The sequence below is a fragment of the Anas platyrhynchos genome, chromosome 4 (assembly GCF_047663525.1).
Source record: "Anas platyrhynchos isolate ZD024472 breed Pekin duck chromosome 4, IASCAAS_PekinDuck_T2T, whole genome shotgun sequence".
NCBI classification, from domain to species: domain Eukaryota; kingdom Metazoa; phylum Chordata; class Aves; order Anseriformes; family Anatidae; genus Anas; species Anas platyrhynchos.
In genome coordinates this window covers 74,894,473-74,918,106 of record NC_092590.1, presented here as the reverse complement: position 1 = coordinate 74,918,106, position 23,634 = coordinate 74,894,473, and the positions used below count along the sequence as shown (strand labels likewise).

Here is a 23,634-nt window from a genome sequence, read left to right as displayed (position 1 = left end):
GTACCAAGTAGGAGGAGGAATTAGAGATATGTTCAGAGGTGGAGATCTGGTGGCTGCTTAGGAAATCCAGGTAAAAAAAACAAAAAAAAAAAAAGGGGGCGGTGGTGGTGTTGTCCTTTCAAAGAAGGAAAAGCAGAGGCTCGACTACACAAGACTGTGCCATAGATGTTGTGGACCATATGACAGCCTATGGTCAAGTCTCACAAGTACCCCAGTGCTAGAATGAAATTTAGATAACCATACCTTACATTTACCATTTGGTTCTTTCTTCTGAACTGAACAAGGACAAGGAAATATTCTTTGATACAAGTAATCTGAAGGATGAAACATAAAATCATACTCTGGGGAAGATAGTAAGAAAATTATATGTCATTACAATTTGATTGCTTGATTTGGATTCTTTTGGACTTGATAAGCCCAAAGTGTTTTACTTTAGCTTAAAACCACCTTCAAAAGGAATGACATGGGAGAATAGGAATGACACTTTTTTTTTTTTTCCCCACAAAAGTTCCTCCTGTATCTGATATAGATAAAAGATATCTATATCCGATATAAGATCATCCTAATCATGACATAAATAAGATCTCTGAAACAAAATGTTGATGAACTCTGCTGAGACTTCTTAGAACTATTCAACCTTCCTTTGAGCATTATGCATCTTACCTAAACAGAACGTGGCTTTAGGATAGAAAGTAAATGCCATAGACACAAAATTAAAAGCCTATGTCTTGTCTCAACTTCTGCAGAATGCAAATATAGTCTTAATATTGATGTTTGCATTGATATTATGGAGATATCTTGAAACCTTAAGATCTACTTGTGTAAACTCCTTGTTTATTATTCTTCTGTTACTGGAGCATCCACATTTGAAAGACTGGAAAGCATAGAAAGAAATCGAGATTTTTTCCTAATATCTTAGCTTTTTATTCTCTTTGTGTTTGAATGACTTGTTAGAGTTTAATCTTACTGCCTCGTTTTTTCTTCCTTCTCCTCCTCTTTTCTCTCTGATTCTAGTTCATGTATCTAATTTCAAAATGAGAAATATTCACTCAAATGAGTGACCTGAGTATCGGGTAATTGAATTAAGCAATATCACATAATAGCTTGTATATACAAGTCTGTGCAATTACAGATCATTATGCTTTTGCAAATCAAGGAACATAGCATAGTGATTTGCTGTAATCATACCAGAATGCACTTCCTGTTTTGTATGACAGCTTTGAACTCCGGACACTATAGAGATTAATTTCTGACTGCTTCCTAATGAGGGAATAACTTTTTCACTGTTCCTCTGGGGAAAGAAATGATTCATAATTACTTATGCTATAGTTTCACATTTATGGGATTTTATTTTTGTAATTTTGGGTGTTTTGGAAGGTGTAACATTGCATATCTGTCTTTTTTTTTTCTTTTTTCTTTTTTTTCTTTTTTTCTTTTTTTCAAAAAAAGCCTATGGTGTAGTACAAAAGCAGGGACACTATAAATAGTAAGTCTGTCGAATAATTATTTAGGTTCTTCATATACAGGCTGTGCTTTCAATTCCCCTTTAACACCTTATTACAAACATTTACACAACCCTCTAAACTGTAAGTAATATTTGACTCATTTTGAGAATAGTAAATGAACATATGCTAGATTCTTCCCTGCTTCTGTTTCAGGCTCCATTGAAAGACTGGAGTGTCTTATTTACCTCTTTATACTGTTAACCTTTTCTGAAACCTCTCTGAGGTAAAGAGGTTGCTTTTTATTCATAGGGTATTGATGCAACCAGACAAAGGATCTGTAACTAATGCAAACAGCCCGAAATGCAAATCATTGATTAATCAGATTATTTCTTCTTCCCTGAAGACTTCAATTCCCACTGCAATTTCTCCACCTGTGAAAGGTACTATGTGTTTATATCAAATACCATTGGCAAAGGCTCTGGGAAATATCACCTTCCCAAAAGTAAAAGAATTTTTAAAATAATGTATCTAATATAATGGGATTGTTTATAATACTTCAGAATGGAGAGGGAGGGAGATCTGAATTTATTATAGATCAATACTAGATTCAGCTATCAAGTTCCATTATAACACATTTTGCTGGCAGTTTAGCTTTTGAGCTCTGAATAGCTTTGGCTCAACCTTCAATTATAATCCAAAGCCTGGTGTGTCTTATGGTCCATAAGACCATAAAAGCAAGTAGATCAGCTCTTCTGAGTAAAGGTACTTGTAATACCCTGTAATTCTAAAATCAGCAATTAGAGGTCAATAGAAATCTATTTGCATTGGAAATATTTTTCTGAAAAATAAATCTTTCTGACACACTCAACCTCGATTCTAGCAGTATGGCCATGCATTATGACACTGTGTCAGGAATAAAATATGTTTGTCTTATTACTATTGGTTATTTATTTGATTATTACATTGAAAAAAAGTGAACAAATCATTAATTTTCTCCCATGGTTATTGAAGTTTTAAGATTGTGACAAAATAAAGCATTTCCCCATATACACTGACAAAGCATAAAAGTGTTCTGTCAGTAATGTTAGTTCAGCTAACTGACGTTTTCTACTTACATTTTAAAATCTTGGATAAGTGCCTGTAATTTAATGTCATATGCCTCCCATATGTTGTGATTAAGTTTCTTCAAAATTGAAAATGGAAAAAATTCAACGCATGCACATCAAAATATTTAATTATCTGTTCCCCTCAATAAATAAATAAATAAATAAATAAATAAATAAATAAAATAAATAAATAAATAAACATAATGTTGTTAGTGGTAAATCTGATATATAGTTAAAGAGAGAAAAATATTGAATAAACCTAGTTAAAAATGTCATGCTGATACTTTTAAATATATAGTACTTTTAAATATACGAGTTCTGCAGAGAAATCTCTATGTCTTTATTTAATGGATAAGGGAAGGGCTCAGTTGGAAGGGACCTACAAAGATCAACAAGTCCAGCTCCCTAAAAGCATATTCTCCCTAAAAGTTTATTCTCTAAAGGCCTGTTGAACATAGATAGGCATGGGTATAGACAACCACCTTGCCAGGAAGCCTGGTCCTGGGTGCTTGACCACCCTCACGATGAAGTTCCTAATATTTAGTCTGAACCTCCTATAGCACAGCTTTATGCCATTGCCATCCTTCTTGTCATTGGTTACCAGGAAAAAGAGACTGGCACAGTCTGAGACTGAGACTTTCAGATGTCTCAGTCTGAAAACTGAATACCTTCATAACAAAAAAGGAAAATTTTGCAATAAAATCGAAAATGACTCAATAATGGGATAAGACAGTGTTCAGGCTTTTCAAAATAGCTGTTTTTTGTTGTTGTTGTTGTTTGTTGTTGTTTTTTCACTCTAACCTTTTCCTTTTTCAGCATAGGTCAGGTTATGAACATAATCGGTAATGATGTGAGGCAGAAATAAAAGGGTGGAAATAGGAAATAACAAGATAGATACTACTAAAATAACTGTTTTATTTGAATTGACTGAATATGATAAATTTCAGCCTACATTACTTGGAAAAATGGTTGAATTAATCTTAAAGCAATTATTGATCATTTTGAAGAGTCACCAAACCCCACACAAGGAGCACAGCAAGGAAGAAAGTTAATTCTAGGAAGGAGAAAAAAAAAAAATCATGCTGGGATACAGAAATCTACGCTGATTGTGAGAATCATGAAATAAATTGTTTGCAACTAAAGACATATGTTGCAGTAATTGCATGATTAAAGATGATCAGAAGACCACAAAACATGAGAAAAAGACTGCAGAAACTTGAATGGCATGCTCTTAAAGAACATGGAAGAGAGAGACGACAATCCTCTGCATCTGTGTCATTATAGTGAACTTATTCCATTGTCCTTTCTGTAGAAAGTGAGAAGGAATGGGGTTTAAGCAGCAACAAAAACAATCCAGATTACACAGCAAGAAGAGTGTTTCATCTGCAGAAGAAAACATACTAGAATAGAACATATTTAGGAATTTCTGAAATCAACAACTGTGAATGTTTATAAGAAAAGAAATTAGAAAAATGTTTGTCATTAACATTTACATTTACATTTAATTAACCCTATCTCTAGGCCATAGGTTGGAGACTGCACAAATGACTTCTTAAAATTCCATCCTGCCCCATTTTCTGTGATGAATCATTTTTAAACATTTACTCTTAATCATTTTGCAAGATACTGATATGAAAAAGTCAGGTAGTAAGACCTTGGGGGAAAAAAGTAATGAAAAAAAATTCTTTCAGTAGCCTATGCCCCAAACAAAGAGGTTTCAAGTACAGAAATAAACCAAATAACACAGAAGGGAATTCTTTTCTTGTAACAGTGCACAACCAGGAAAGGCTAGCTGCAAAAGTGGGTCAAATGGGCTGGTCAGCTGGAGTCAGCTTTTGTTTACCTGTTGGCTTATAAAACTCTAGGAAGTTTTGAGAATGAAATGAATATATGCTAAGAAAGCATGATTATGGCATATCTCAATCATAAGAGTGACAAACATGAATGAATTATGAATAGGTCAATGGAGATACATTTTTCTTTCATGGTCAACTGTTAAAATAGGGAAAAAAAGTCTTTGATAATTTACAGTTAATTTTATTGTCTCAGTGAACTGTATATTTTTGCTTTCAATTTTGAAATTAAGAGATCTAAAGTTCCTCTGTTCATAAACAATAAACACAAAGAATCCTGTTTTTTTTTTTTTCAAATTTACGTTGTGGTTGTCTAGTGACATTGAGAAGCTAATTTACTGAATATGTTAATGATTGAAAAGAAAAATGAAGTTGAGTATTAGCTGCATGCAAAGATACATAGTAAATATTTGAGGATGAAACAAAATATATCGATTACATTTGTCAACTGAAATTTAGAGAATAAATAAACAAGAATATTAAAAGCAAACTAAAACAATAAAAAACTGCAATTTGTATATAAATATTTGGAGCTAGGTCCATTAAGTGATGTCAGCTGCAGTACCCTGTGAGCTACTTTCACCGGAATTCTGCCAGTTCACATTATCTAAAGATTCAGCTTTTGATATTAATTGATAGTATAATTGTTGAAATAGGTTTGTAGTTTCACCTTCTCTTCAGTAGGCAATCTTTTTTATAAGTTTTGACTTACATATTTCCTTAAATTTCTTCTAAAGGTTCCTCTGAAATTTTTATTTAGTTTGGTCTTATTTTATTATATACATCTAATCTTAGTATTGCCATTTTGTTAATGATTCCCAGTGGAAAACAAGTATCTGTGCAGTAGAATGTGTCTTTCAAGCCTTCCCTTCCTAAACTTCTCAGACAAACTACGTATATACTACAGATAGGTCAAATGTTCAGACAAACAAATGTTCCAGACAGCAGCATAGTTGTATGCTAATAGCCTAATTGTGAGGGGGAAATAAATAAATAAATTGGGGGGAAAAGCATAGTGTTATCAAGAAATTCTGGAAGAGTAGTCAGGGACATAGAAGGACACTATGACAGCAGTAATGGATGGTTCACATTTCTGTGTCACATTATGCAGAGCATCTACATGTTCTGCTTATGCTGGACATCTCTTCCTATGTCATGAAGCAGGAATACTTTCAACATCAGGTATAGGCTATCCATCTTCATATGGAAACTGGACCTATATAAGAAAATGTTATTTCACAAATATAGGAGTGGTACTCTATGGAAGTACCAGCTCCTTCTACATTCCTTCCCTCTCCCTCTTTCTCTCTCTACTTCCTCCACCCTAACCCTTTTTATTTCTTTTTTGTTATTTATTTTTCTTTCTCTCTTTCTGTCTCTCTCTCTTTCTTTCTATCACAAATAGTTGAGTAGGCCCAGTTAAGAAGCTTCTCTCATGCATCTGGGGAAGACAAGGAATAAGCTATTGAAGATGAGAGAAGACAGATACGCCAAAACACAAAACTGTACCCTATTAGACCAAGGACTTGAGTCCTTGTAAGTGACTTCCATAAGAACCTATGAGATATCCTTCTGAACTTTCATTTCTAATGGAAATTTCTCTCTTGCCTTTCTAACAGACAGAGGAAATGTCAGGTTGATGTACTGAGAACATATGCTTGGCATCCAGAACACTGGGGTTTGTTTCTGAACCATGTCTCTACTGATAAAACAGCAAGTTCATGCCTTCAGCTTCCTATTTTTCTACATACCAAAAGCAAAGAAGTAATTAAAAAAAAAATCCATATTTTCTTCATCATTAGATAAAAGCTTAGCTTTCTATTTCTATCTTAAATTCATATTTAAGAACATCATTTAAGAACATTTTAAAAACAGTCAGAACATCAGGATCTGATCATCATGAGTACGAACAAGACACAACTCAGACTGTTGTCTGTTTTGGTTATATTCTGCAGCTGTTTGACAATCAGAAATCTTGGTGTTCTTTGGTATTCAATCTCATGACAGAAAAGAACAATTCTCTCTTCACCCCACATTACATTTATTTAATTCTTTAAAATTTAACTACTGGTTTTGGTTTTAGTATCAGTCACTGTTGACATAACATACCTTCTGCCACTTGTGGAGTTATTTTAACTAAAATATAGCTTTTTGTTTGTTTGTTTATAGCATGGAAAATTAAGTTATTTTTATTACAATCCTGTCTTTAGGAGAAATAAACCTCACTTTCTGGGTCTCGTATGTTAGTATCATACTCTTCATCAGTTTAAATGTAGAAGAAATTCATAGTGTTTTAAGTGCAGTTAATCGTACAGCTTAAAATCTGTGAAAAAAAAAATAGAGGAAAAAAGATGGAAAAAAAATATAATCCTGTTTTCATCTTACAAGAAAAAAAAAAAAGTAAGATCTAGTTTTCTGTCATATTTAAAATGTAATATTCTTTTCCTTTTGAAAATCTGTAAATATTTATTTGTTTTCTGTTTACTTTTTGAACCCTCAAACTATCCACGTATTCTTTTTCCTTTCATTTTACCATTGGTAGAAATGGATATTTAATGTTGATTTCCAGATTTTGATCAACTTTCAATTCATTGCAGGAAAACATTTTTGATTAAAATATTTTCATCATGCTTGCATGTATGTGCTATCTTATAAATGGGAAGATTAATTAAAATTTGAAATGACAAGCCTAGAATTTACTATGGATTATGTTCATGATATTGTGAATAAGATATATATCCCCTCTTATTGTCAAATATCATCTCAGCGGAAGTATGTTGTACTGTTCTTACTGGCTTCCTCAATACCTCTGGAACAATGTATACTGACAATGATTACAACCCAAATTTCACACTTGGAAGCTAGTTGCCTTAATCCATATTGAAGTGCTAATTATATGATTTCTGAAGTTGGCAATTATCCGCAGCTCCAAGGATTTCCATGTCAGCTGCAGGTAAACATACTTTGAAGGCTTACCACAGCTCATCAGAAAAAATCTCCTTGGTAATATTGAATGTTATGTTACAGAATATGTTCCTCAATAATATAAATCTGCATAAAATGTGAAATTACAAAATGTGTTCATCTTCAAGGAGAATGCATTTTATAAGCTGACAAAAGAAATTCTGTGAAGTTGTAATATAAAATACGAACAACAACAACAACATATCCACAGGAAAAAAAAAAAAAAAAAGGATTGACTTTAATGTTTTTGAAACATTTCTTTAATCAGTAGAAATCCTGCATTTTCTAATGTCAATTAACTTTTATAGATTTTAGGCAATATGTGTAATTGATATTTCTGTCAATTCGCAACATAAATCTGTCCATTCCCAACATTCCACACCACCATGACAACAGCAAAATATTGGTGGTTTTCTTACAGCTTGGTGATCAGAAGGCTAAGGAGGTAAAAAGAAAAAAAAAAAAAAAAAAGAGCTACAGATGATTTACTAGGAAAACACAGTGATTTCTTGCAGGAATTTTAGTGACTATGTAGTATTACACAAAACACAAAAACAACAAAAGTTACTATGAACTATTATTACCAACAAAAAAGACATAAACTGTCTTTAAAAAGACATAATAAGCTGACTTTATGATCTCTATCAACATAAGTAAATTTACAGTGAATAAATGTATTTTGAAATTAGGATGCAAGGATATTCTTTTATGCAAGAGTACAAATTGCAGCCATGTCTTAAAACTGTCTGGAAGAGGGTGCTAGCATGATTTCACGTCAGCAGTGTGTATTCATCTGTGTGGTTTTTTTTTTGTTTGTTTGTGTTTTTTGATTTTCATAAAATCACAGGCAAAAAATGTCAAATATGCTTTAAGAAATTATCTAGTCTCTTGCTCTGTTCAAAGAATGGCACCTAAATGATTCCTGTCTGAAGGCTTGTGTTTAATGCTGTTGTACGTGAATATACCTTACCACAGTATAATAATTATCAACCTTTCTCCTCTCCCCATATAGTAATATTTTCCTCATGAACATCCTGTTGCAGATCCTAAGAAAAATTGTGTCCCACATTCTCCACAAGGCATACAAAATCGTGTGATATGAAATAAAATATTATAATAATGTTGTTCTCCCAGAAGGATGCTTTAAGTCTTGCTTGTTTGTTTTAAACTGTCTTCCCTTATGAAAGAAGCTTCCTGAAAGGTATTTCTTCTACTTCAAAAATATGCAGAACTTCTATAAAAATATGCCGACCTTTTACAGACATGACTAAATAACTGAAATTTATCATTATCTTCCAATATGTAGGAATTTCTACCCAAAATAATGTAAGCATTTGGGTTTACACAACTGTTAAAGACAATTTTTTTGCTTGAGGTGAGAAACACTATTTGTTTTATATCTTGAGAAAACAACTTTATCTTGTTTAATAGAATGGAAAACTATGGAGAAGTTTTATTTTATTTTATTTATTGGAAACTCATGGGAAAATTTAACTCAGGGTCGGTTTAAATGGATGAGTCATGACAGTAAGAACCAGGTCTGCTGTATTTTGTGATGGAACAAGTCTGCAAAAATGCCTGTTGTGGACCAGTGTCCTGTCTCCTGGCATTTGCTCTTCACCAGCTGAGGCCTACTGACCCTCACAAGCTGTACCAGTGTTGGAGCAGATGCTTTAAGGCTGCTCTTCAGTTGGCTCTTTTAAGGGGCCCACACCAAATGGTGGTGTGGTCCATAGGCAGTAGTGATGGACCAAATGTGGTAGCGGTGCATCACTGTCCATATATATCTTTTGTTGTTCCTCCCACCTGGGATGGGTTGACCTGAGACATAAAGATATGAGCAGGAGGCAGCTTTGAGAACTACAATCATTTCCATCTATGTTCAGTATGGACATGAGGCTGATGTCCAATCTGGAGGAGGTGGATGTCATCATGGTGTGTCATTTCTGGATACTTTCATTACGTGACACATTTCAGATTAAAACTATTCTACAAATTGGATTCCAGGAGGAGGAATTTGGGTAAGGAAAGTTACCAGCCTGCCCTTGAGTGGAAGAAGACACATGGCCATGGCCAGTTAATTGGATTAACTAGAAGAATACTACAGAAGTCTCTGCTGGCAGGAATGAAGCAGAGTAGAGTGGTTATGAACAGTTGATGCTGAAAGTTGTTGAACATAACTGCTGCTGCCACCTTCTGGGGTTGGCAGTCAGGTATCTCTCTCAGTTTAAATCAAAACATTTGAAAACAAGCTATTTAGATGTATCTTAGGGTTAAGAGGTCAAGTAGTGCTTAAAGATACATAGAGACACCAAAAGAAAAAGTCTGAATCTTCTGTGATTATTAAATAATTATACATTTTTAGACATATAGTCTTAGAGCTCTGAGATACTTATAAATGGTCTGAGTGGCATTTATTACAGTGGCATGTATTACATTTAATACATTTATTAATAAATGAATATGTCTTCACAGGCTTTTTGTTGTTGTTGTTGTTTATATCTTTTTTATTTTTTTAGTAGACCTTGAAAATGTGCCTCCATCTGGAGTGCATGAAATCCAAAAGCAGGCTTCCCAGGATAGAAATATCCAGCTGGAAAGCTCTCCCTGGAGTTGCTGAGTGTTACTGTACTAACACTGTCTTCCAGAAAGCAATGTTGGTTTCTACCATCTGAAATATCCATTCCACCTTCCTCATTATAAAGCCTTGGGGACAAGTGTGGACCTATAATTCTGTGCCGTCTTTTATGGAAGTGGAAGAGGTATTTTCCATGAGCTGAACAAGGCTGATGGTAGGTTGGTCCCAGGGTATGAGGCTGTGGTGATGAGTGATGTTATGGTTTGAGGTAGGAAGAAGCAGATGTGTAAGTCTGCAGAGTTGTTTATAAATTCCAAGATGAACATAGCATGAATTAGGCATCCATTCATTTAGATGAGTTGAAATGAGACAGAAAAAGTCCATGAGATTATCTGCGATGAATATATTAACAGAGATAGAGGTGAAGTCATGGGACTGCAACTAAAGTTGGCTATGTAATTCTGATCGTATTAGAGGTTCTCAGGAGCTCTAGGAAATGATAAAGAGTATGCATTTCAACACAGTGTGTGTGATGTGTAGTCACATTGAATTCAGGTTGTTGGATGAGGATAAACATATTTAATTGAATTTACGAACCAAAATATGGAGTATAAATTCACCAGCACAAAATTTTCTTTTGAAATCTTAGCATCCAGCTTTTTTCTCTCATACAAAAGTTTGATTTCAAGTGCTTTGATTCATATGTAATATTTTCAAAAACAGAAAAGGAAAAAAAAATTAACTGCACTCCTCAAAGCACTCTCACTTGTTAATTCCACAACAAAGCCATCCAACATGAGTGATCAAGTTCACTGGTTATCTCATCAAAACCCACAATCAGGGGACTATTCCAGCCCTTAATTAGAGCATCAGTAAAGAAGTTAAGCCAATAAAATATTTAGCTCAATCCACTTAATCAGTTCCTCAGAAATAGACAAAAATAATCTCTTCCTAACTGGCAGTTTAGTATGTGTAAAGGGATTAATTTATCAAAGAAAGAGACCTGAACATGTGCATTTTATTTAGTAGTCAAAAAAAAAAAAAAAAAAAAAAAAGACATTTTAGAAATCTACATTTATACTTCTTGTGGCTAGCAGAGTCAGGCTTTTAAAGCATCACATGCACCTCATTCTGCACATTCATCCGTTTTCAGTGTCTGCTCTTGGAGGAAGTGTCTGCTCTTTTGGAGGAAGTGTCTGCTCTTGGAGGAAGTGTCTGCTCTTTGTTATCAGAACAGAACTCCCCTTTATGACCCACGCATTCCCATTTGTTCAATGAGAGCTGAGGTGCCTCACTCGGCAGTATAGACTGCATATAGACTGTGTAGGCAGATGTGTTGGCCACAGCAGATGTGAATCAGCCTCTATTTGGACACATGGGATAAGTCATTCAGCTGTCATTCTCTTGATCAACGGTTGTGTAATGGGGATAATGTTCAAGGTTTTGCTCTAGAATAAGTAGGAGTAAGATCTGAGAACAGGTCTCAAACCAACTTTCTGTACAAAAGCTTGCCAAAGCATGAATACTTTCCAATAAAACCAGAGGGCAACCCAACAGAGCTGTGGAGCATAAGTAATAATATCAACACACATCAGTGGAATTACGACAAGTAATTTTTCTGGCAAGGGAGTGTCAGTTGCTTAGGAAGCAGCTGGATGTGACTGAAGTGACTAAATCTCTTTTAGATTAAAACCATGGTCTGTGTAAATTTTGTTTCCATCTTTTTAATGAGGTCTTATTGAATTATCCATATCAATTAGGAGTTTCTTAGGATAAGGAGGTAAAGGGTGGAATAGCCACTACTACATCATGTTGCATGGACATAGGCACTATCTCACCTGATGACAAAGGGCAGTAAATTCTCTTCTCTACATATTCTCCCTCCTCTGTCTTCCACATTTTTATTAGGAAAATTTATGGTATATTTCAAAACTGAATCTGGATCTCCAGCCAGTCCCTGGAACTAACAGACCATAAATTGTTTGTTAACCTTGAGACTCTTGACAGCAGGGTCTATATGAGGGCAAATTCTCACTATTGTATATTTTGTATCTAACCTGATGTGCTCTGCCTGACTCTCTGATAGTATAATGGATCAAGCTCCCTGGATCAGTGAAGCTGCACAAATTTAGACTCCTATGGTAAATTTGGACTGGTATGAAAAAACTATTTTCAATACAGGGATGAGGTTGTTGCTAGTGCTACATTAAGTGAATTGAATTGGATCGGGTAAAAAGTAGAATGTGAATAGATGAAAAACTCTGTCTTTTCTGTAGTTGTTGGACAAAAAAAAAGAGACCAATGAGAACACTGTCTAACCAGGCTCCTTGCATTGGAATGGCAAGAAGCATCTTTCTGTGAAAGAGATGGAAACAAACAAACAAACAAACAAAACCTACTCAGAAGAGAAAGTTAAGACGGGAGGAACTAGGACATTACTGTCTCTGCTTTGACTGGAATGTGGTCTATGATGACTCCAGTGACACATGATCAATTTATGAGCTTTGTTGTATTATATTCAGCAGACAATGCATATATCAGCTTTTCCTTTTCCCATGAGAATAGGCAAGTGTTATATTACATTCACTCAAGAGTGTAAATACCAGCTAAGTTTGGCCACCCTAAATCATAATGAATTCACTTTTGTGTAGTAGATATTTTATCTATCCATTGTGAGTAGAGTCACTCTCTCTTTTTTTTTTTTTTATATTTTTATTTTTATTTTATTTTTTTGAGAAGACTGATGGAATGCTGATGCATTAGGAACTGCAAAATCAAATTTTGGAGCCTTTCAAGTTCAATTTCTCCTGATCAACATCCCCTGTCTAATCTAGCTTTCTCCCAAAATTCCTAATAGTCTCAGAAAACACATATTAAAGAAATCTGTATTCACTGCTTTCTCTCACCCTAAATCTACTTCCATAGCTAAGTTTAAGCTATATGCTTGCCCTCCTAATACCTCTGCTGACTTCAGTAAAACAACAGAATACACTGTAATGGGCAGCCAGTCCTCTTTGTCTAAGAAAACATAAATAAGTAATAAAATAACTTTTATGCCTTTGGTGCAAATTTTTCAGAATTAATGAAAACTTGTATTTTTCGAAGACTCCTGCAAACCATAGACATAATTTTTTTTTTCATCAGCCAAGAAAGGTAAAATTACCAGTGTCACAGATTGTAAGGGTCTAAATTCCTGATCAATACCCTGATGTCAGTCATCTTTACTCACCATCTGTTGTGTGTTGTTAACCTTCTCTTCTCTTGACAGAATCTGTAGTAAGGGATTAGGATTTATAGAGTATTAAAGACTATATAAAACTTTGTCTGGGATAGCAGAGGATAAATCATACCTGAATGACACTTGATTTCTGAAACAGCAGAAGTAATCTTCAAGATTTTCGTATGTGTTCATGGTTGGGTTGGGTTGAACTTTGCTGCATTTGGGAGGTACAAAATAGTGATTAGTCTATTTTTTTTTTTCTGCTTTCCTGAGTTAATCTAAAAATTAATTGTCCAATAAGGAATATTCCATCCAGGAAACAGGTGGAATATTACTAAAGATGTAGTAATTCACAAGCATATTGGTAGCCAGTTGCCTGAGCTGAACTGATTTTCTGTCTCCTTGTCTGCTGAAATACTGGGCGTTATCTTACATACCAGATAACAATAGTTGGGTGTAAGGTAATGATGGTCTGCTGACTAGCTAACAGTTCCATTTTGGCAACCTTTTAACATCTTGTCTCTATTTTCTTTGATAAAAATAAAAATAAAATAAAAAAAAAAAAAAAAGGGGAGAGAAAACAAAACTGGCTGCTTTTAAGTGTAATGGCAGCCAAACATGTAAGAAAATCACCTGTGTGAAACTGATTTTTGATGGTTTTATTTCAGTTAAAAAATGGTGTAACACAAAATATTTCACCGTATTATGACGTGAAGCTTCTGAGCTTCACAGAACATGAAACAGCATACATGGTGACTTGATTTGAAACATCTCAAAAAAATAAGCATTGCTTGAGTTCATGTTTCATAGTTTGAATTTGAAAGAATGGAGATCACATTTACCTCTGGATTATTTACCACTTATAATAAGAAATTTGTGTGTAATGCAGTGCTTGATAAGACTGGAACTCAGTTTGAGATACTTTTATTTGCAAGTAAAATCTCTACTGGCGACTGAAGACACAATGTGAGAGGGAAGCAGGAAAATAAGAACAAAAACATTGCAGTCAGAAAGAATGAAGCCTTCATCATTATGACAGAGATTTCTAATGTACATAATACTTATTAAATAAAATCCTTATATTGCAAAAATATATATATATTTATATATAATGGTATATGTTGTAAAATATATATAATAGCATCATATTTGAATGCAACCACTATAACAATGTGCTATAAAATTGAATGGGGAAAAATTACATGTTCTTCAAAAGCAGAGATATTGGGATGACTTGGGGATGAATATTTGTCCGTATATTACTCGGGAAAGCAAAGGTAATGATTGCCCTCAAATGATACGGAATTCTAATGAATGCAAACAGTCTAATTGTGAGCAATTAATATTCAGTTAGGTAAATGGGGTAATTCATGCTTCCCAGATAAACAGTTGCTGACTTCTCTGTTGCAGAGGGTGAGGACCTTGAGGAAGGATTTATGACTTTAATATTTAAGGGTTACTGTCATATGCAAATTACTATGCACCTGCAGAAGACAACAAACACTGGAACACTCAAGCATTTTAAATACATTGCCTTTCCATTCATGCCAGAAATATAACTAATTTATATACTCCTCAAAGTGGTGGAAAATTTCATAGATATGATTCCTATTTCTATTTAAGAAATTGAGTTCCATGTGTAGTTTTAAAAACCCTATTTTGAAAATAGGTATTTCCTACAAACTCAGGAGTACAAGAAAAACAATGTTATTCCACTTATTGAGGAGATGGAAACCCAAAACTAATCTGGATTTTTATTTTAACCTATAAATTTTTCAAATTTAAAAGTAATTCACAGTATTACAAAGTCAGTATCTGGTTACAATTAAAGCTTATTGCCTTAAGCAATGATAAATAAAAGAGAACAACAACAAAAAAAAAAAAAAAAAAAAAAAAAAAAAAGAGAGAGAGAGAGAAGACAATTTGACTAACATGGTTTGTGCCATGGGACATTATCTGTCAGAGTTCTGGATAAAGTGACCATCTGAAGGTACACAAAAGGTCCAAGATTTGATGAACCACATTACTGACTTTACCAAGATTAATAACCTCAGGATAAGTGATAGTACAGAGAATTCAGCTAGCAGTTAGATACTGCTCTCAAGTGCTGTTATGCAATCAGTAGTATTAATGGCATTTATTTATGTACAAATCAAAAGCTGACTTTATCACAATAGATTAAACTAGATAGACTTTTGACTTTCTGCACTTCTAAAAGACCCAGAATAAAGTACCTCTAGCATCTCTTGGAAGGTAGTTTCTCTGGTCACCATGATACACATGATCCACATGTGAGAGCAGGATCCACTTTTCTTCAGAAGAATCTCATTGAACTCTGACTTGAGCGGTGGAACTCAAGAGGTGGAACTCAGCCTCTTCGTTTTGAAAAATTGGCCCCATGGGTTTTTATTCATATTTTAAGATTCACACAACTGTTTGAAGAAAGAAGAGGTGAGAAGGGCAGAAAACCTTCTTTTTCTAAATGGTTCTTGTAGTTCTATCCAAGACTTCAACAATAGAAAAGATGATAGATAGGATGCCCCTGACCGATAAGGCTCTTCCTTTCCTTTAGATACCTTCTAAGTCATGTAACGATGAAACCAGCAGATTCTTAATTCTTTGGAGCACCTTTTGAACTCATGACTTTTATACATTGAACTTTTAAATGAGATATGTAACAGCCATGCTGGAGATTGTATTTTAGTGATATTTGAGTATCCTCCTTTAATCATGCTTAAAATATGAATGTATTATCATCTTATTTTTCTTCCTTTTCTCTTTTTTTTTTCTTGTCTTCCTATAGTATTTTTATTTATTTTTATTTTTATTTTTATTTTTATTTTTATTATTTATTTTTACATATTTTAATTTTAATTTCTTCTTTGCTCCTTGCAGATATTCTGTTTTGTGGAGTTGTTTATACATTGTTACATGGTGAATAGTCAATACTAGAGGTCTTGCTTATACTAGAGGCCTTGTCCTAAGGTCCTCCGGTAAAATGTAAAACAACCTTCCAGTTTCACCAGTTTATCTCCCTTTTATGCCTTCTGAAATGAAAATTTGCTTGCACAGAGTATTGAAGATCCCATCATACTAATCTGCTGAACAGGCTTGTTAGTCACATGTAATTTAACATTCTGTTATGAAATATCAATGTTTTGAGTCATATTTTTTTCCAGCTGGCAAGCATTTTGGGGAGGGATGGGGATTGTGTGGAGGTTTCTTTGTGTTGGATATTTAAATGCTCGGCATACATAGTACAGTCTTGCCTCAATTAGCAAGATCACTTTAACTTCCACCTAACCCATGGAAATAGAACCCCCACTGGAGAGCATGACCTTCAGTTGCCCTAAAACAGACCCTCTAAACCTGTCCTCTGTGAGAGTACCTATCTGAAAGGCATTCACTTATTTAACAGGGCTAGAAAAAAAAAAACACACATACATAAAACAGATGGAAATGAGTCTTCTAACCCTTTGTCTTGCCTTTTTGCTTGTTTTTATTAGAATCAACCTAATTGGTTTTGTGGGTCTCAAGCAGTCTCATAGGCCTTGGTGTTGGTACAAGATATGTTAGCTAAAGTCTTTGTATTGAAGACTATGTAATCCAGAGCAGTGGCTATAAGCGTCTACAAGGAAAAAGCAACTATTGCTTCAGACCTCTGAGAAGTAGTTTTTACCCTACTGTATTTTTGGAGGGACTTAAGTCTCTTCAGTTTTGAAGTAATAGTTTTCTGCTGCAGTGAACGGACTTTGGTACCCATAGTTGAAGCCCAAATTCGTTAGTCTAGAAGACAAAACAATAAATTATATTTTACACGTGCACATATATGTGTAGAAACCTCTTACCTAGAGACAAAGCATAAGTATATGCTTTCTGGGAGAAGAAAGAGAAGAAGGGGTAGGGAATGGGAACAGAATGGCATGGTCCATGGAAACGGAGAGTGAAACGTGTTTCTATTAAAGCTTAACAAGTTAAAATATCAAGCTGTACGTGTTTTCCGTAATGCTAAAATAAAACGAGAATTTAGTTTATCAGGATCCCAGTTTGCTTTACAGGCTGGCTTCCCTCCATGGATTGATCTCCCTGGATACATCTTGTATAGGGTGGTGTACTGTGAAAATACCAATTACAAGCTGGCGTTGGATTTCTCAGCTAGCAAGATGAAGTTTTCAGTGGAAAACATTTATTTTATGATAGTTGAATGAAATACCAGATTTCCCAAACATGAGTATGTTCTGTCCAGACTGATGTTTAATAGTATCATTTCTCAGAAGTAGCCTCATCCAGCAGACTCTTATGAAAAATGACATTTCATGTCAGCCTGAATTTAGGAAAAGAGAGTTTATCCAGGCTGCAACCAATAGAGTATCTTATCTATTCCATATTTTTACAGTGCATTATCTTCCTTATGCATCTAATGGTTTTTGTTGTTACTGACTTGGAATTTTATATGTTAAATCTGTGCATCTTACAGGGTCCTTAGCAGTTCTTAAAAACAGACTTATAGACTTGGGAGTCTGACTTGTTTTTCACATTTGTTTCAGGTGAAGGAATCAGTATACATTCCATACAATTCACAAAATATCTAAATCGTAGCATGTTGCAGTCATAATAGCAGGAGATTAGATTAGTTAGCATATCTGAAGAGCTGTGTGCTTTGAAGCAAATACAATACATGGTTTTAGATGAAAATTTATTAAAGCTTTTGGATATTGAGAAGCCTAAAAGGGTAAAATCCAGAACTATCTTGAAGTTATTATGTGTGCTTACCTGGTTTAATGGAATCAGAATTTCAGCGAGTTCTGAATAAAGATATTTTTAAATTAGCTACAAAAAAATACAGAGTTTTGGTCTCTCTGGCATAAGAGTATCAATCAGATTAAAGTTGTTATTCCATTTTCCTTGTTAGAAGCGTTCACTTTTCTGTATACTCCACTAATTAAATGCTTGTCAGACTATTTATCCATGTCAATTTTTACAAATGAAACAACATTATATTGCTTTCTTCCAAGAAGTGTTGAAACTAAGAACAATGTTCATATCACCCTGCTAGTCTCAAAATCAGGATATTTAATGATTATAATGTATCATTCTCATGGTGAAATTGCTGCACATTCATCAACTAAATCAGAAGAAGAACCCCAAGTTCCTCAACTGTTCATTTAAAATGTGTTTTAAAATTATTTCCTGGCATTTGTACAGAACTCCAGTCAAGCCTCTTCTTGTTTTGGTTTATATTTTGAATGAAAAATAATATAATTTTAGATAAGAAAATGTGGCTTCGGTGTATTCTAAATGAAAAGTTTTATTTGAAGTAGGAGTTCATTATACAGCAAACAAGTCCTGGGGCTGGGAAGTTCTCTAAGTGGTGTTCTTGAATTTGCATTTTTGCTTAAAGCTTGAATAAGTAATATTTTTCCAGCTTTGTAAAATAGGTACAGTGAAGGTAATGATTTGCACTTGAATGAGGAGTATATACAATAGCTGAAGAACTAGTTTAGTATTAAACTTTTGGTGCAATTAATTACCTAGGCCTGAATCCAGTAAAAGACTTTGGTGCCTAAAAGTGTATTGAAGCATCAAACTGCTAAGTGTCTGGTCCTCACAATGAAATCAAGGATGCCTTACTGTGTATATAGGCTCTTTTTGTGTGTATGTATGTGTGCAGTGTTTTAAAAGATTCTGCATGTGTATGCTTTAAAAAATGTCTGAGTACCATCAGCTCAGATTTGTACAGTTTAATCATATATTAGCACCAGCAGTTGCACTAATGTGGTACTGAACTTTAAGACAGCAAAGCCATGTCCTTTTGCAAAAGAGAGCAAGCAGTAATATGGCTTTTCTGACCCTGGAATCAGTTCAGCCTCTGTTGGTTTTAGAATCTGTGTGGAACATTGCCTGGCATAGATTAACAACCCTGTAGATCATTCGAATGGAATCTGAAACAATCAGCTGGCTGAACTGGGAGGTGTGCAAATGAAACCCAAAGTAGCTTCACAAAGAGCTGGATGACAGGAAATACTCAGAACAAGGTAGGTAAATAATTTTCCTATTCTGTGGCTGAGGCCTCTCTGCACATCATAAACAGTTGTAAGACTTCAAAGAAGGTGATTATTTTCTGTCTTTCAACAAACTCTCCTCACTCCCCTAATTAAAACAAAACAAAACAAAACAAAAACATTTTTTTTTAGTGCAGCCTGCCTTATACTAGCAGTTTTGGGATGAACAACTCACAGCTGCAGACTCCTTTTAAGTATTATTATTTCTGCAGGTTTCATGACATGAAAGCATAATAGAGCTTTCTGAACAGGCATTTCTGGCTTAGGTGCCTAATAATTCCTGCAGATCCCACATCAGTATGTCCTGAATATCCATGGTCCTGTTCTTTCATCTGCAGATACATTTATGTTTTAAAACTAATTAATGAAGAATTTGTGATTCAGGTGCATTGGTATTAGAGAGTTCTAAGACATGCATAGTTTCTTAATTAAAAGAAAAGAACTTATTCTGTCTTTGATTATAATGTCTTTGTGTGGGCTTTTGGGTAGTGTCCATCATTAGAAGATCAGAACCGAGTTGCATCCTATCAGTCTAGAGATTCACAGCCGAGACATTTTGGGGGACAGAGAGGGTGCTTTAAAGCAGAGAGGTAATGTACAAGAAGAATGTTACTAGCAGAGAAGCAGAAGTAAATCTGTAGGAAGCTGTTAACCAAAGACAAAAATCTCTGTGAATAACGTTTAAATACCTCACTGCAAGCTGAAGGGTGCCTTAGCTGGAAGTGGCTAGGAAAGTAAGGTTTTGGTCACGGTTGTCATCTGGGATTTAGAAGATTTCAGGTTAGTTCATGTTCCTGTCTCTGCCTCCAAGATGCACATTAAGCCACTGTTTTTTTCCACACTCTTTCATTTTCCCTTGTTAATAATAAACTCTTTGTCCACTGCGTGCTTGCTCTGGTCTTTCTACCATCTATCACTAATTCTTTTTCTAGCAAATTATGCTTTTCAGTTACAATTAGGTAAATGAACCTTAAACACTGGTCTCCCTTACAAATACTGTCCTTGGAAAAACCCTGCTAATCGGTACTAGAAAGAAATCTATGCTGGACAGTGATGACTGTCATTAGACTTCTTTTTGAAAAGGAATTTTTTTTTTTTTTTGGCATTCTTTGTAACATGTTTGTTGTTTCTGTTGTAAGTAACCATTTTGGGGTACTACAAGGTCCACAGCAGTCAGCTGTGATACCAAACATAATTCTTTTTAATGGACATAGCTCAATACTGTATTATACACGGTTTTGTAGCTTCTTAGATGTTTATCATGACTGAGGCAGAAAAGATCAATAATTACAAGTACTGAAAAACAGATAATTTTAACCTTGTGGTCCTGAACGAATAAACCTTTCCTAACTAAGCTCTTTAACAGAAGACAACAAGACATTAAAAAAAAAAAAAATCGATTATCAATAATAATACCTTCATTATTTTTAATAGGTCTCTCTGATAAGATGAACTTTTCTGTTTTGCACAGTGTTGGGTGTCTATGGTAAGAACCTTACTTTCAGTGTGACGTTCATAATAAGGAATTTATAGTTGAAATATATTTTAACAACATCAATAAACTCTATTCTAACTAAATAACTTCACTTCCTCCAGACTGTACTTCTGGATTTTTATTCTGATAGGTGTGGATAAAAGCAACATCAGTAGAATGACTGAGTCTGAAACCATCCCTAATGAATTATCACATTAGGTCAGGCTTAACAATGAAAGTTAATACGATTCTCTCTGAAAACAGCATCTTATTTTGTATTAACGTTCCCAACCTGGATAAAAGTCACCTCTCAAAATGTCCTGTCCAACAGATATCAAGTTTTGCTACTCAGAATTATTACTTATGGATTTTTATTTCTGTGTGTGTTGTCTCTTTCTGTGTTGTATTTAAATGGAAATTTTAAAACTGAGGGGACACGGTAAGGATGACATAATTGCATTTCCAAAAAGGCAAATTTATGTTCTATAGTTTCTGTATCACCATTACACATATTTGAAAAACAAAACAAAACAAAACAAAACAAAAAAAACAAAAAAAAAAAACCAAAAAAAACCTGTATTCCAAATTTCAGTTCAGTACTGCGTAACAGTCCTCTTATTATTATTCTGTAAAATGAGTTGTTCTCTGCTCTTCTTAGCATGTTTAATATGTCACTAAATATGACTTGATATGTCACTAAAGTTAACCTTCCACATCCATAGAATGTTATTTCATGTCAAGACCTCACAATAATGCCTTCACCTTCTTACAATTAAAGTCTGCAGTACTTACCTAAATAGTAACTTCTAAAAGGGAAAATCTCCTGTGGTCTGTTGCTTTCCACTGTGGAATCTCCTTTGGGGTATTTTATTTAAATCGGCAGGAGAACAGCTCAGCATGTGCAGGGTCACAATAATGTTGACCTCTTGATTGAGGGCAGGAATAGTAGAGAAAATTCTCTGTAGGTCTGAAAAAAATAAAAAAAAGAGTTCTTCAGCAGAAAGATTAGTCCTTTGTCCTCATTCCTTTAGTTCTCTGGCTAGAAAGCTTATGCTATCTCTCCAGCTGGCTAAAAAAAGTGTGACAGTTAGGACTTGATGTACTGTAACAATAATGGCCTTAGAAAGGCATTTTTGTACTGGTAGGCTGAGATAGACTAAACTCAAGCAGGATGAGCAAAGCCACCTTTGAGCAGGAAACAAGTTATTCACACTGGTGCACTTCAGCCAAGACAACATGCTGCTTTTCTTTGCCTCCTGTTAACCAGCTGTGCTCCATAGCAGGGTGGTGAGTTCAAGCTAACCAGCTGAACTAGGGAGCTCCCAGTTTGTAGACAGCTTGCAGCTGGACAGGCCAGATGTTTTGACACAGCAGAAATACCTGAATTTTAACATTTGGACTGTACAGTGACAAGTGGATTCTGTGGAAGAGGGCCTGATTTTCCTGACATGGTTAATGGGAAAATGCTTAGATTAGTTAATGCTAATTCCAAAGACAAGAAATGGAAGTCTGACACCTTTGGGATTTAGGTGCTAGACTCCATACTCCAGAACTGCGAGTAACAATTTATGTTTTGTATTTGTTGTGAGAGTCCTCTAAAGATAAAGATGCTTTAGATGTAAATGCTACCCTTTCTTTCAGAGGCTTACTTTACCCCAGAGGTGAAGCAGAGTCTTTTCTATGCATAGCATTCTCTAGTCTGGGAGACTTTTTTCATCCCATTATTTTCCTGTGATCAAACTATTAGTTGAACCATGGGGAAAGAGTGCAACAGCAGTGTATATTCCTATTTCAGGAATGCTTTCATCATACTCTGGATGACAAACAAGACTTGGTGCTTGCTTATCAAAGCATCCAGCTGGTGGGAGGGTGTTAAAAGGATTCAGTCCTTTCTCACAGGGCAGTCATATTTTAGCCAGGTATGAGTGCTTCAGAGCAAAACTGTAGGAAAGAGAATATTCCAGGATCCAAAGGGTTACCAGCTGCCTACTTTGCATTTCTTTTTAGCTTAACTTTCTACCTTTGAATCTATATCTACATGTCAAAAACTAAGAAGCTTGTTGCCAAAGTGAAGCTCACACCAGTTCCTGAAAAACCAACGGTGACTTAAGGCACTTAGCTTTCCAAGTCAAGGCTTATGAAAAATGGATATTTCATTTGTAAAAGTCGGGATATTAAAATCCCATTTAAAATATGTTCTCTAGAATGCATTCACTAAGTTTTTATATGCAGAGCATGTAATGAGGTGGCATGTATTTATTTCTCACTTGAAGTGAACTTGCACTATTCTACTCTATGGAGTTAACTACAAACTTGCATTGACTGAAATGTATACCACTGTGTGTATTCTGCATGCAAGATCTTAAAAGCAATGACAGCTTTCAGTGCATTTGGCAGGTCATTTGACATAAAGGAAGAGTCTGACTCAATAAGAGGAAAGCTGTTCAGGCATGTGATGTCAAGATAAGCTCCCAGCTGAAGAAGACTTAAAACTACTGCAATAAACCTCATTCATGAGAATACAATAGAGCCAAATCTGCAATTGTTAGAACACATGTTGCTAAACTGAGTGGAAGAGTGAGAAGAGGTGAGGATACAGGGAGGAAAATGATTACAATATCCCAAGATGACCTAGCCTTTCTTTGGGTTACAGTAGTCAAACAGATAAAGAAAGGTGACAGAAGCTACAGCACCCTTAACCCCTTTGAAGCCTTTCTTTGTTTGTTTCACTGAAGTCATCTGCTAAACAGGCACTGACACAAACATCTCAGTCTGGAAGCAAATCCTGTGCCTTTTCCAAAATCTTGAAATCTGGTTGATTTACTTAAACATATTTACCCCAAACACAGAGTGCAAGCCTCAGATATCCACATGCATTCAAAATGCTTCATACTCAAATGTACAGACCTTTATCGATATGATATTTGGTCTC

The 23,634-nt window shown here is 34.8% G+C and overlaps 1 long non-coding RNA gene across 1 annotated transcript; it reads right to left on the bottom strand.

Annotated features, from left to right (window-relative positions):
* Positions 1–13,184: 13,184 nt before the first annotated feature.
* LOC140002517 (uncharacterized) lies at positions 13,185–21,899 on the bottom strand. Its single transcript, XR_011809287.1, has 3 exons — positions 21,495–21,899; positions 15,401–15,598; positions 13,185–13,380 (listed from the first exon to the last, which is right to left on the bottom strand). It is a non-coding gene; the product is annotated as an uncharacterized lncRNA (long non-coding RNA).
* Positions 21,900–23,634: the final 1,735 nt, after the last annotated feature.